Source organism: Saccoglossus kowalevskii, chromosome 22, assembly GCF_978046115.1.
Source record: "Saccoglossus kowalevskii chromosome 22, keSacKowa6.1, whole genome shotgun sequence".
In the NCBI taxonomy this organism is placed as follows: domain Eukaryota; kingdom Metazoa; phylum Hemichordata; class Enteropneusta; family Harrimaniidae; genus Saccoglossus; species Saccoglossus kowalevskii.
Window position 1 is genome coordinate 11598215 of NC_140662.1, and position 12394 is coordinate 11610608.

Sequence of the window (12394 nt, forward strand, 5' to 3'; positions counted from 1 at the left end):
TCCTGTAGACTGGCGCAGTCGGGGCGATTAATTTGTTTTGTAGTTTAAATAAAATAAAAAAAAATCGCGAAATGGAGGTGTTAGCGCGAAATCACCCCGACTGGTTTATTCTGCAGGAAATTCTTTGCTATTAAATATTCATGATGCACATATTATAATGAGGTGGGCGCAGAAATACGTGCACACTGAGGTCAACATGGTAAAGGTCACACTGCAGACACAACTTGGCGGCTCGTTGAAATTCGAGTTTATCGTAGTCGTCGTTTCTAATTTATCACAATGTGTAAAAAAGTAACTCGTACTAGTCGTAGAATTAAAAAAATATCGACTGCTACAATCAGCCGACGTCTTCTCGGTCAGAGGTCAGTTAAAGAGACGCTGTGATTGGCTCAGATGATTGTCAATTAGAACACTCATTAACATAATTACCCGTTGAAAAATCGACGGGTTCCTGCAGTGTCGATAGAGGGCCACGCAGAGTAAACCAGTCGGGGTGATTTCGCAGTTACAAGGGATTTTGCGCTAACATCTCCATTTCGCAATTTATTTAATTTTATTTAAACTACAAAAACAAATTAATCGCCCCGACTGCGCCAGTCTAGGTCTCCTGTAACGTCTCATAATAACTCAGTTATCAGGATCAGTTTATTATAATTTCTAAGAAATAGTTTCGAGTGTATTCATACTCGATTCTGATAAAGAGCTACTCGCGCAATATAAAGAATTACTAAAAGTGTACAAAAACTTGCGCGGAAAGTGGTCACTGAATTTACCCAGAGCCACGTTCAACCACAGCGTGTATATGCTGGTGCTTGGTGTAGGTTTTCTGGTGTCATCCAACCAGTCATGTACTAAACCATTGGTTGCCTTTGATGTCAAGAAAGAACAAATCCGTTTTAAAAAAATATTTCATGGCTGGTGGAGTCTTCCCGGTGATCAATCTTATAATTTAATATACGACGTGGAAAAAAATAGGCGTAATTCGATCGTACGTGAAAGTTCGTTCAGACGTGCATGCATTTACTGCTTATTCGGCGTGTAAATTTATAAACAAACAAATCGACATGTTAAGTACTGAAAGTTTGTCACGTGCCGTACAAAACCAATTACGTGAAGTCTGTAAAGTAATACAGCGCAGAGAACGGGAAACGATGAGTCGTTTGTTTTCAGCTATTCACAGTGCATTTCGACTTACAATGCTACCTTTTTTTATATCGTTCTTATGTCGACCGTGTGCGCACCTGCACTGGCCGCTGCAAATGAAACCGCATGGGAAATACTTAAATATCACCCGTATATTTGGAGTTATATTTTTGGTAATTCAAAAGAAGCCGAGAAAACAGCATCGGCTAAAAATCGTATTGAGTTAGTGAAAACGACCACCAAAATGTACGGGGAATATGGATGACGCCGATGTTAAAACTATCGATTTAGAAATTTCGAATGAACTATTTTCTAGTGATATCGTATGAACGTCGCTGGATATGGCAATGCAAATCCCAGTTCCAACTAAACATCCCGACGACGACGGCGTCGTAAGACCCGATACGAGCCTCCAACCGGAACGAACGTTGCCGCCGCCGCTGCCGCCGGCGGCCGGTACGAATTCGAATGCGAGATCCGATACGCCCCACTCACTCGAACTCGACAGGACTGACGATAGGTTGTGAAGCAACTGGGTAGTTTACAAGAGGAAAGACTTGAAATGTCCAACGAAAACGAACAATTAAAAGAACGGATAGAAGTACTTTCTCAGGATAAAAACGATCAACAAGTATCGCGCGAACAGTTGGAAAGCGAAGTCAGTCACAGTCAAGCTGCTTTGGAGACTGCTAATAAAGCAATGCAATAGTTTGTAGTACGATCTCAAAACAATTGAACGAAACGTTACAACAACAACTGTCAGAGACGACTGTAAAACTACGTGAAAGAGACGAGATGTTAGTGAATCTAAATCAACAGATCGAAAACCAGCAACAGCTGATCACACATCAAGGTTCATTACGCGAAAGTTATGAAACTGAATGCAATCACCAACAAGAACTTTGACGAATTACGAGAAAACTATTGAACGCTTAACAAATGAATAAATTATCATGACACGGCGCTTGGACAGGAAACATTTACAGGCCCAAGAGAAGATCAATTCTTTAGAGACGGCCAATAAAGAGTTGACATTGAGGATACTTCAATATGAAACCGACGTTTGGTAAGTGTCTATGGTGTTTTATAACGCCGTAGGGAACTCGGCACAATTAAACAGTGTTCTAAGTAGTCGGGTTTTGTTCGTATTGAGCTATCCACCAATAAATGCCACAATACAAGTCGACAATAGATAAATTATTATCTCTATGGTAACGTAACACATCATCACACATTATTGATACAACCAATTGGGAAAACAATATTTTTTGCAATCGTCTATGAGATAGTTTGGGGATGTATAACCAAAAACCTGATTCCACACTAAGTATAAATGTGCGAGATGGAACTTTTGAAATAATTTAATTTGTTTAAGTTTTTGAATTGACCTTTGACCTACTTTCGCAGTTACATACATAGCGTTAACACGGATGATGGACCTCATTGAGACAAACCTGTTTGCCAGACGACGATGGCATGCCCTCATTATATGCACAATGCTGGTCTAGGGTGGGAATTAAATGCAAGAATTTGGTTCTTGCTGGAAATCAACAATTGTGGAATTTGGGGATGACAAGTTTCCTACTTCCAAGTACATTTGCATCTGCATCCTTTACAGTCAAGGGTCAGCAGGGACTTTGGCTAAGTTCATGGAGATCAATTCCATCCATACCAAATAGGTTTTGCATTAGTTCTGCTCGTTTCTATCCAATTGATACCTTACACTAGTGGTATGTACTATGTTTAAATGTGATGACACGGCACAGGTTGTCATCAACAACTATTCCAATATAGCATATAAAGATGTTAATTTTGTCGAATCGCCATATTGGACATGAAATGGGTCATCGATATTCCGATATATTGCTTGACACAACCCTACCACTGGACCTGTACAGTACGCGTGTGCGTGGCCGGGACACTGCCGTGCCAGCGAAGGGATCCGTCGGTCAGACTGATTCACTTGCCTGTTTTTCATATGCTGGAATTTCTACTAATTGTAAATAACTCACCTGTAACGTGTTGCACTATGTCACCTCTCTATACACCTATTTTATCGTATGCGGATCTGAAATCCTGTCTGCGGGTTTCGCGTTTTTGAGAAAATAAAAAATGGCGGCCTTTGTATGTGCGCCCTAGGTAAGTGAAAACTCATAATTCGACGTAAAATTAATGGATAATTGCACCAAGGCTGTTTTAGAAGAAAAAAGATTAAAACAAATGGTATACTATCTCACTTTTGATAGAATATGTATGTATTGTTTTTACAAAATACAGTGTAATACGGTCATTACATGCAAAATAATTACGAAAAACTATTAAAACCTTCGAACTATACTGTAATGTGGGCCCCATGGCGTTAAAACCTCTATGGACGCTTGGCCTGGCTAGTCATTTGCTGCTATAGAGAGTACAGTGCTTGATATTTAACACTTCTATGTTCAAGAATATATTTATTCAGTTTTGTTGGTTATTTTCTTTGTTTGGCTGTGTCTAAGCAAAACGGCGACAAAGATGATGTCTAGTAAAACAAAAGCTAAATTATTTCGATGTGTGGATTTCTTCCAAGCTCAAACATACGTGGAAACAGTCGCCGATTCAATCGGTGGTAACAACATTATTGCTGTTTCATGGATGAACAAATCTTTTGTCATGTTTATGTCATGTTGATATGCTTTGATATGCTACTTCGATGGACATTGTCGATCTGTCTATTTTTGTAGAGCCACTTCTATCAAAGGATCCCGGGGGTCACTCTATATTAAAACCTCACACCATGTGCGTTCTTGCTAAAAAATAATAGGCCCCATAGGGCTGGCAGCACATTGGCAAACCATACCTCCTATTGCGAACGCAATGTAAATTTAGTACCCCCTAGAACAGACATATTGAAGAAAAAACACCCCCTATTTCAGACACATATTGAGAACATCCTACTCCATACTGCGAGCATTCTCTGCCGTTTGTTTGCAATCAAGTGGAGTGTGATCAACTCAAACAAGTTACTATATTATGTATGCAACTCCTGTTGGTGGCATTCCTTGTTTGATGAAGAAAGATGAGACTATTGACATGATAGTGAATATGATCATTTATGTTATAGTTTAATACACAATGCACACGACTTTGCCAGGATTCTTATTCCATCAGATATCATTACGCAATTTTATGTTCAGCTCCGAGTGACTTTAGCATGAATACTGGGTAGAAAACCCATAAAAAAAACAGGAGCTGGATGCAAATGAGACCGAGGCGCGAAAGAAGTTTCGGAAGTGTGGATGACCTTCTGTATGCGGCTTATTGTAATCGACGAAACGAAACGAAACGGGATAACACACGTAATAACAATTAAACTGTAATCAGTGAAAATGGATTTTATACGCACAATATTTACAAAATATTTGCCGAAAATAATAATATTGTATACGTATATGGCTCGTTTCGCTAATTACAGATAATCAAAAATCTGTAATCAGCGAATACATGTACAATATTAACAGCCGTCGGTTGAAACTTGACCAGTATATTCCGTGACCTTTCAGTAGTGTATATATAACAACATAAAACATATTCAAAAATCTGTAATCAGCAAAATAAGGGTCTGACACGTACAATATTAACAAATATCGGACGAAACATGACCAGTATATTTACCTTTCAGTCGTGTATAACTCAATGAAACATTTGCTGAAAATAACGTTTTTTAGTGTATGGTTCGTTTCGCTTATTATAGATAATTGTTTTATGAAGTTTTTATACACGACTGAAAATTAAAAATACTGGTCAAGTTTCGTCCGATATTTGTGATTATTGTATCTGTAATTTAATAAGACCCTGTTTCGCCGCGTGATTGCAGATTTTCGATTATCTGTAATTAGCGAAACGAACCATTTACTGATTATATTGTTATTATCGGCAAATGTTTTATTTCGTTATACATGTATACTCTTACTGAAAGGTGAATATACTGGACAGTCAAGTTTCGTCGACAGTTGTGAATATTGTACGTATCAGAGTGTATATAATAACATAAAACATTTTGCCGAAAATAACGGGATTTTAATTAGTAAATGGTTTGTTTCGCTAATTACAGATAATCAAAATCTGTAATCAGCGAAACAAGGGTCTGACACGTACGTCTCTTGTTTTGCTGATTACAGATTTCGATTATCTGTAATTAGCGAAACAAACTATTTACTAATTAAAATCCCGTTATTTTCGGCAAATGTTTTATGTTATTGTGTACACTACTGAAAGCTAAATATACTGGTCAGGTTTCCACCGACAGTTGTAAATTTTGTACGTGTAAGAACCTTGTTTCGCTAATTACAGATTTGTGATTATCTGTAATTAGCGAAACAAGCCATATACGTATTAAATATTATTATTTTCGGCAAATATTGAGCATATAAAACCCATATTCACTGAACACAGTTCAATTTTTATTATGTGTGTTATCTGTTTCGTTTCGTTTCTTCGATTACAATAAGCCTTCTCCGTATGCTCGTGTTGGAAGTGGCGAAAGTTCGGGCGGACGTTTGCGGTCTAGTCGGGGCTATGGATCCGCCAATTCGGGGCATAGGGCGGTGTATGAATGTGGTTGTTGCGAGAGAAGGCCTACAGCGGGCGCAGCAACCCTGTGAGTTTATTTCCGGGGGCCTATTGCAGACATTAGCATTTTAAAGGGGGCCTATTTGCCTCCCGCGTGGGCCCGCTCTTGAAGGTGAAAAACACCCCGCTTTCCCGCTAAATTTGGAACGCACATGGGGTAGTAACAACATATAGAGTGAACCCCCCGGGCAAAGGATTGTATTACCCATGCTCCATATAGATCATTCGTATCATTGCAGGAAAACTAAGTTAAATCATGTGCAATTATTTCGTATACCTCAAAAAACAATCATCAACTACTTATTGACAATCTTGTATGACAACCAAATGTTTCAAGAGATGATTTTGCATGTTTTTATATCATTCAAAGCGTCCTGCACGTTAAAACAACACAGCATCGCAATGTCACGCAGAATAAAAACTAGAATAGAAAGGCAATTAAATTCAAACTTTAACAAATCTATCTCTTGAAACATAGATATTGTAGGTTTGATTGACATACACGAGTGGCAAATAGCCGTTAATGTTTGTATTTTAGATGCACATAGACCTTTTGAGATAGACGAAAAGATTGCACATGTTTTAAAGTAGATCTTTTGAAACTAAGGAATGGAACGAACACCGCTCAATTCTCTTCCTTATTTGATAAAGACACTTTAGTGGATAGAAGAACAAGTGGCACTACAGAAATACAGATCTCGAATGACCACCAATAATGTTGTTAGCAGCGACTGCGTGTTATATAATCGTAGTCGGTATCACAATAACATCATTTGTTACTGTTTTTCGACTCGCCCTTGGAACGTCTGAACTAACTTCGGAATCGTGATTTATAAGCGCGGGTGAGAAGTCAGTAAAGCATTAACGCATTGCATTAAGAACACCGATTCCCTATGTGTCGATAGTATATTCTTAAGGCATTAATGTATTCAGGGGTCCGGGAACTCATTGTCAACATGACTACTAATTTTGGAGTTAATTCAATCAGTATTTTTTGCACATTGCGTCAGAGATAAGAGAAATTCTCGAAACTATTAGAATTATTGAAATATCCTAACTTTATAATAAATAAGTTTTTTTTCGACTAGACGACGAAAATAATTTGGTGTATTGATGTTTATTACCAAATTAGGAAATGTTGAAATGTGTATTGGTCTGTATATTGACACATTGCATATGTATAATAACTGTAATATTAACAGTGTGGTTTCAAGTCAATACTAGGTTTCAAAAAACGTCGATTAATGTTCCTATTGGATGACATATAAAAGTGTCACTCGTCAATTGATGTGAGCGTCACAATTACAAATCACATGTACACTATATTGAGTATGCGCACATACATTTAAATGCAGTTTATTTTACCTGGCGTGTTTTTCGCATTATTTCCTGAACCTGGCGATTGTGATTCTCTAAAGTGAAATCTGAGCAATGTTGAGAATCGATCAATACTTTGTTGCGTTTGTGATGCTATGGATTGTAATTATAACATCGACGTCTCATGGACAGACATGTAACAACACAGTGAGCGAGCAGTTAAACAACGCAGTATATATTCACGTCGCCAATCACTATTTCGTTGGACACACATTCGATGTGGTAAAAGTGTTCAGCATCTTTGAGTGCAATAGCATATGTCGTGAATCATTGAGATGTACATCGTACAATTTCCAGAGAAGGACAAGTCGATGTGAACTGAATTTTAAATCAGCAACCAGTATCAATCAACTGATATATGATCCTGATATTAGCTATTTTGTGCCCTGTGCAAAGAGTTCAACATCATTGATGTCAGTATGTATAATTTCTTTTTTTAGTTACCATCACTGATTAATAACAACTAACCTAATTACTAACCTAAGTAATATGTTGATAGAAGATGGTAGTGGCTAAATATGGCAAAATACTTTAGTTTTAGACGCTTGTATGATTCAGGGGATATTCATAATGTTTTCTCACTGACATGCACATTAGTATTAGTTGTCAGTTGTATCTTTGTTGTGTTCTTTGGATTCTTTTATTTTCTCAACATCTTTACCTTTGTATATAATGTGACATGAGCTAACCATTTTTTAGTGATATCTGATTTCAAAACAAGTATATTGTTCGAAAGGTACAAATTCAAATGAATACATCGTTTAGAACTACAGGTGTTTTTATATTTTAAATTAATAAAATTATTTATTCAAACGTTCTCAGAGTGGATTGATTATTTTGTCACCATAACAAGACGCCAGAGTGTTTTAACCTTCAGTCTCAATCATTGTAAATGTTTCATACGCTTTTAAATATAGATGTCTGCATTCTAAAGAAAGGTTTGGGTCATGTGCAATCCTTTAATTAGAGAGAATTATATATCATGAGATATGCGATGACTGTACATTTAGAGAGAAATATTATACTACAAATTGTTTCCATAGGAAAAATAGCTTATCGTATAATATACACAATATGATAATATAATCTTTAGAATCCATACTACAGGTAACTGTGGCATATAACTTCCAATTACAACCCTGTAAATTGATGGGTATTAGAAGACATTTGTGAAGCTGTCGTTAATTCTTCGTTACTAGAGTCCTTATTTAAGGATATTAAAGTAATAAAATCCAGCGGCTCTCCCAGTCTCGTTTAATTTAATATAATTGGTTCATTTTAGTATGTGCTTATGTATAAAACTACAGAACTGTATATTTTATTTTTTGTTTTGTTTTATGATACATTTATATGAAATATAGTGGTGGCGTATTTACTGGACATGTTTTTTCCAAAGTAAATGTATTGTTTTTCTTTCAATAGTTAATAACAAAATATGTTCATGCCTAAGATTTAAAGCGCACATGTTCATCATTTGTTGTGTGAAAGATTGAGATATGTTTGAAGATTATTTCATGTGAAACATTCACGAATTATTGATAGCATCATTTCATACACATTGATTGAGTTCGAAAGCCAGTACCTACCTGAATCATAATTGGGCTACTAATTGTTAATACAAGCTGAACAGGTCCATGTGCACCCTGGGTATTCTGCGCAAACTATATTGAAAATGTACGTTGCCGATATCACTAACATATGTCTACAGGTGCATTGAATATTTTACACTCTATGGAGAATTTGTATATATCTGATATTTTCTTAATGATTGACTCATTTTGTTCATCTGGCGTGCACTTCATAATTGCCACTGTCGCGATGACACTCGTCTTGCAATTGATGTGAATCAAATTTACAATATCGTTTCACGTTCATGGAATCAATGCGGTTTCTGCTCGAGTTATTTCCGGGATAACAAGTTAATAAGGAACAGTAATCAGTAAAAAAAGGTATACTTGATGTATTGGATCCTCCTTGTGCAATGGCCGTTAATGCCAATTGACGTATTTATATGCACGTGTTTCAACGTAGCAATATAAAATAATATTATTCCTCACAAATAAGGAAACTAATTTCATTATTATAACATTTTGTTTAAAACAGGTTAGTCCTACTTAACAATCGACAAGAAATTCTATCTAGAACTATAATTTGACGACAACATTTTTTTATTCGTTTTAATGTATACATATATCTAGTGTCACACGTTATCAGATTATTAAACGTGTGTAGTAATTTGCATGTTCTTCGAGCCTTTGACCACATACAAAGATTACTTCACGTGGTCAATACATTGGATATTATGGGACCCGGATCTATGTATTTGTAACATGTTTGCATTTCTATAGTTGTTTCATCAGGAGAAATTCGTGTGCGCATGTTCAAGCTTCTTAGCACGGTCATTCATTTGCATACAACGTTTTCGTTTAATGTATTCTACTGCCACAATAATGACCGTTGTTACGAGGTTCCATTAAGTCGCAGTATATAGTAATATTAAATAATTAAAAAAGTAAGCTTCTCATAATTAGCAATCGATTCCGCAATGTGCGTCACAAAAAAATGATAGATTCAAATTTGAATGAAAAAGTTTTTTTTAATGTGAGTCGTTCAAATTAAAACAAACCCAATCACAAAGATTTGCTAAAAATAACATTTACATAAAAAGTATGAGTGTGATTGCTGTTAGTTTCTTATAAATTCGCTTTGTCATCACCGAGTGTAATATATACGCGTCACATATTCAGTCAAATCTTGAAGTAAGGTAACTATACATATAATAAAGTCAACTACGTGATGATAGTGCAAATGTAAAAACTTTACTTTAGATACGGGTCACTTGACTTATTGAGAAAAGATGAAACAAGTAGAACAATATGTAGAGTAATATGAATCGGCTAAAAACACTTTTGAATACTATTATTTTGTATCCTAATGGTATGAAGTCATATTAAGCATTCAAAATAAGACTTCGCTGGTATTATGGGTAAATTATGACTTTTCTATAGAGGAGTGGTAATGGCGACAGTTTAATACTCACAAACAATCTATAATATTTTTTTTCATAACCGTCAACATCCCCACACATATTGATATTTGCAAATTACTAACCTCGGGCTCTTCGATTCCTGCTTCGTCGTGGTGAATGTACGCTCATTGGTTGGAGATTCGCTTTCTGTTTGATGGTCATTATCTGAATATATGGATTTTCCAGAGCTAGACATTACATCCTTACGATGACCACAAATGACAGTGCATCTGTAATTGATCACGGCAAAACGCAATTACCTCGCGGTGAAACTATAATATTACACGACAAAACTCCATTTGCGGCAAAATTCCACAATTAGACGGCAAAATTCTATTACTTGTGGCAAAATTGCACAATTAGACGGCAAAACATTATTTCCCAGCGAAACTATATTATTTCACAGCAAAACACTGTTATATCATTAGTATAGAACAATTTTACGGCAAAATTCTGAAAGTTTTTCGGCAAAGCTGTATTAGTTTCTGATATCACAGTATTTTCAACGAAACAAAAGAACAATATCTGTCATGGTACTGCCATGGATTTCTCACTGATGTGTGTTCAAGTTTTGTATAATAACTATTTGCCATATATAAAAGAAAAGCTAAAAAGTATAGAACTTGAGTTCCGCATAAATAGTTACAATACTTAACGAAACACCTTCATGCGTCAATCAATGAAAACTGTCCCTTTGAACAGCGGGACATCGCAAAAATGGACAATTGCCATTGGAAAAACGACTAATCACTTCCTATACAAAACTATTAATAGCATAATGGAGCTAATCCACCTTATACCTACTTTAAACTGTGTTTTCTCCCGAAGTCTGAACCGACTTCAAGTTTGTCCTAAGGTGTAATCACGCACGTTTTTACTGACTGAGCCTGTGGACAATTTGTCTAAAAGTCGAGACATGACTTTGTGAATATTTTGCGCAGGCACGTAGCGTGTTCAGGAGTCTTCAAATATCTAATATTAATAATGTCGCCAAATCTTTTTTTACGGGCAACAGATTCGCCACTTCACACGTCGTTGTCTCCGCATTATGAATGCGCCGTCATATATACTCGCTTACCTAGACTGAAATTTGAAGTAGAAGTGTCCAAATGAATATAAAATACAATAAAGTCAGTTGTATAATGTTTTAAGAAAAATGTTTTATACTGACTCGAGAGGTACGTGTATGCTGCTAGTGACAGATATTATACTCCCAAAGTCAATCTCACATTAAATCAACATACTCTCAAATACGCTTCCACTAAGCACTGGAACTCACTTCCCTATCACATAGAAAGTATACAATAGACAGTCTTTCAAATGCCACTTAAAAAGGTATCTTCTAGAAGATATGTAAATATTACTTTCGTATCAATATTATGTGTATTTTTATGTTACGTTGTTTTATTTTATCAAGGCGTGTGAGTGTTTCTGCATTGCTTTATGTATTTACACTTTCTAGATATTTTTATATAAGTATTTATGTATTGGTCTTCTGCTTCATTTATTTAATATTTTTTTCATATATTTCCATGATTATTGTGTCTGTGTATGCGTGCGTGAATGCATGTATTACATTTACATAATTTATGTTGAGACAGTTGATGTGTAGTGTATATGCGATTTTTTTTCTTGTTTTTTATGTATCTAAAATCTTCCAGACTCCAAATTTGTGTTATTGTTATTACAGTACTCATTACATGCTTTTACAATGTCTTGTACATCTTAGCCTATCACCACGTTATTACATATCTTGGATTATAGGTCACAGACTAGACTAGCTTGAATAAGCTATTTCTGTGACCCAGAAACAAACTATATACTATATTACTATCATTATAATTACTACTGTTATTAATTTTAGTATTTATTTATTTATTTATAACTTACTACTCAATGTAAACACTGTTTCTGGTAAAATAAATTTCATTCATTCATCATTCATACTACTTCTAAAATATAATGGAATTCCATTTTTGTTTTCATAAATGAAATGCGTATCTCTCTGTCTAGAATAACCCCTCCTGGAAAGTTGACAATAATCCACCAATAACTTGTTGACTTACAAATGAAAAGTCATTCTCGAAATTGATGATTTCATGGCAACCGGACCACCAACTTGTTGTTGTTTTGGCGATGGCAATTGCTGCTGGAAATGTCACGATCTAATTTATATTATTTATATTATAAATGGAAAATAATTTAAAAAAAATACCGTTCTCATGGCAACCGGAC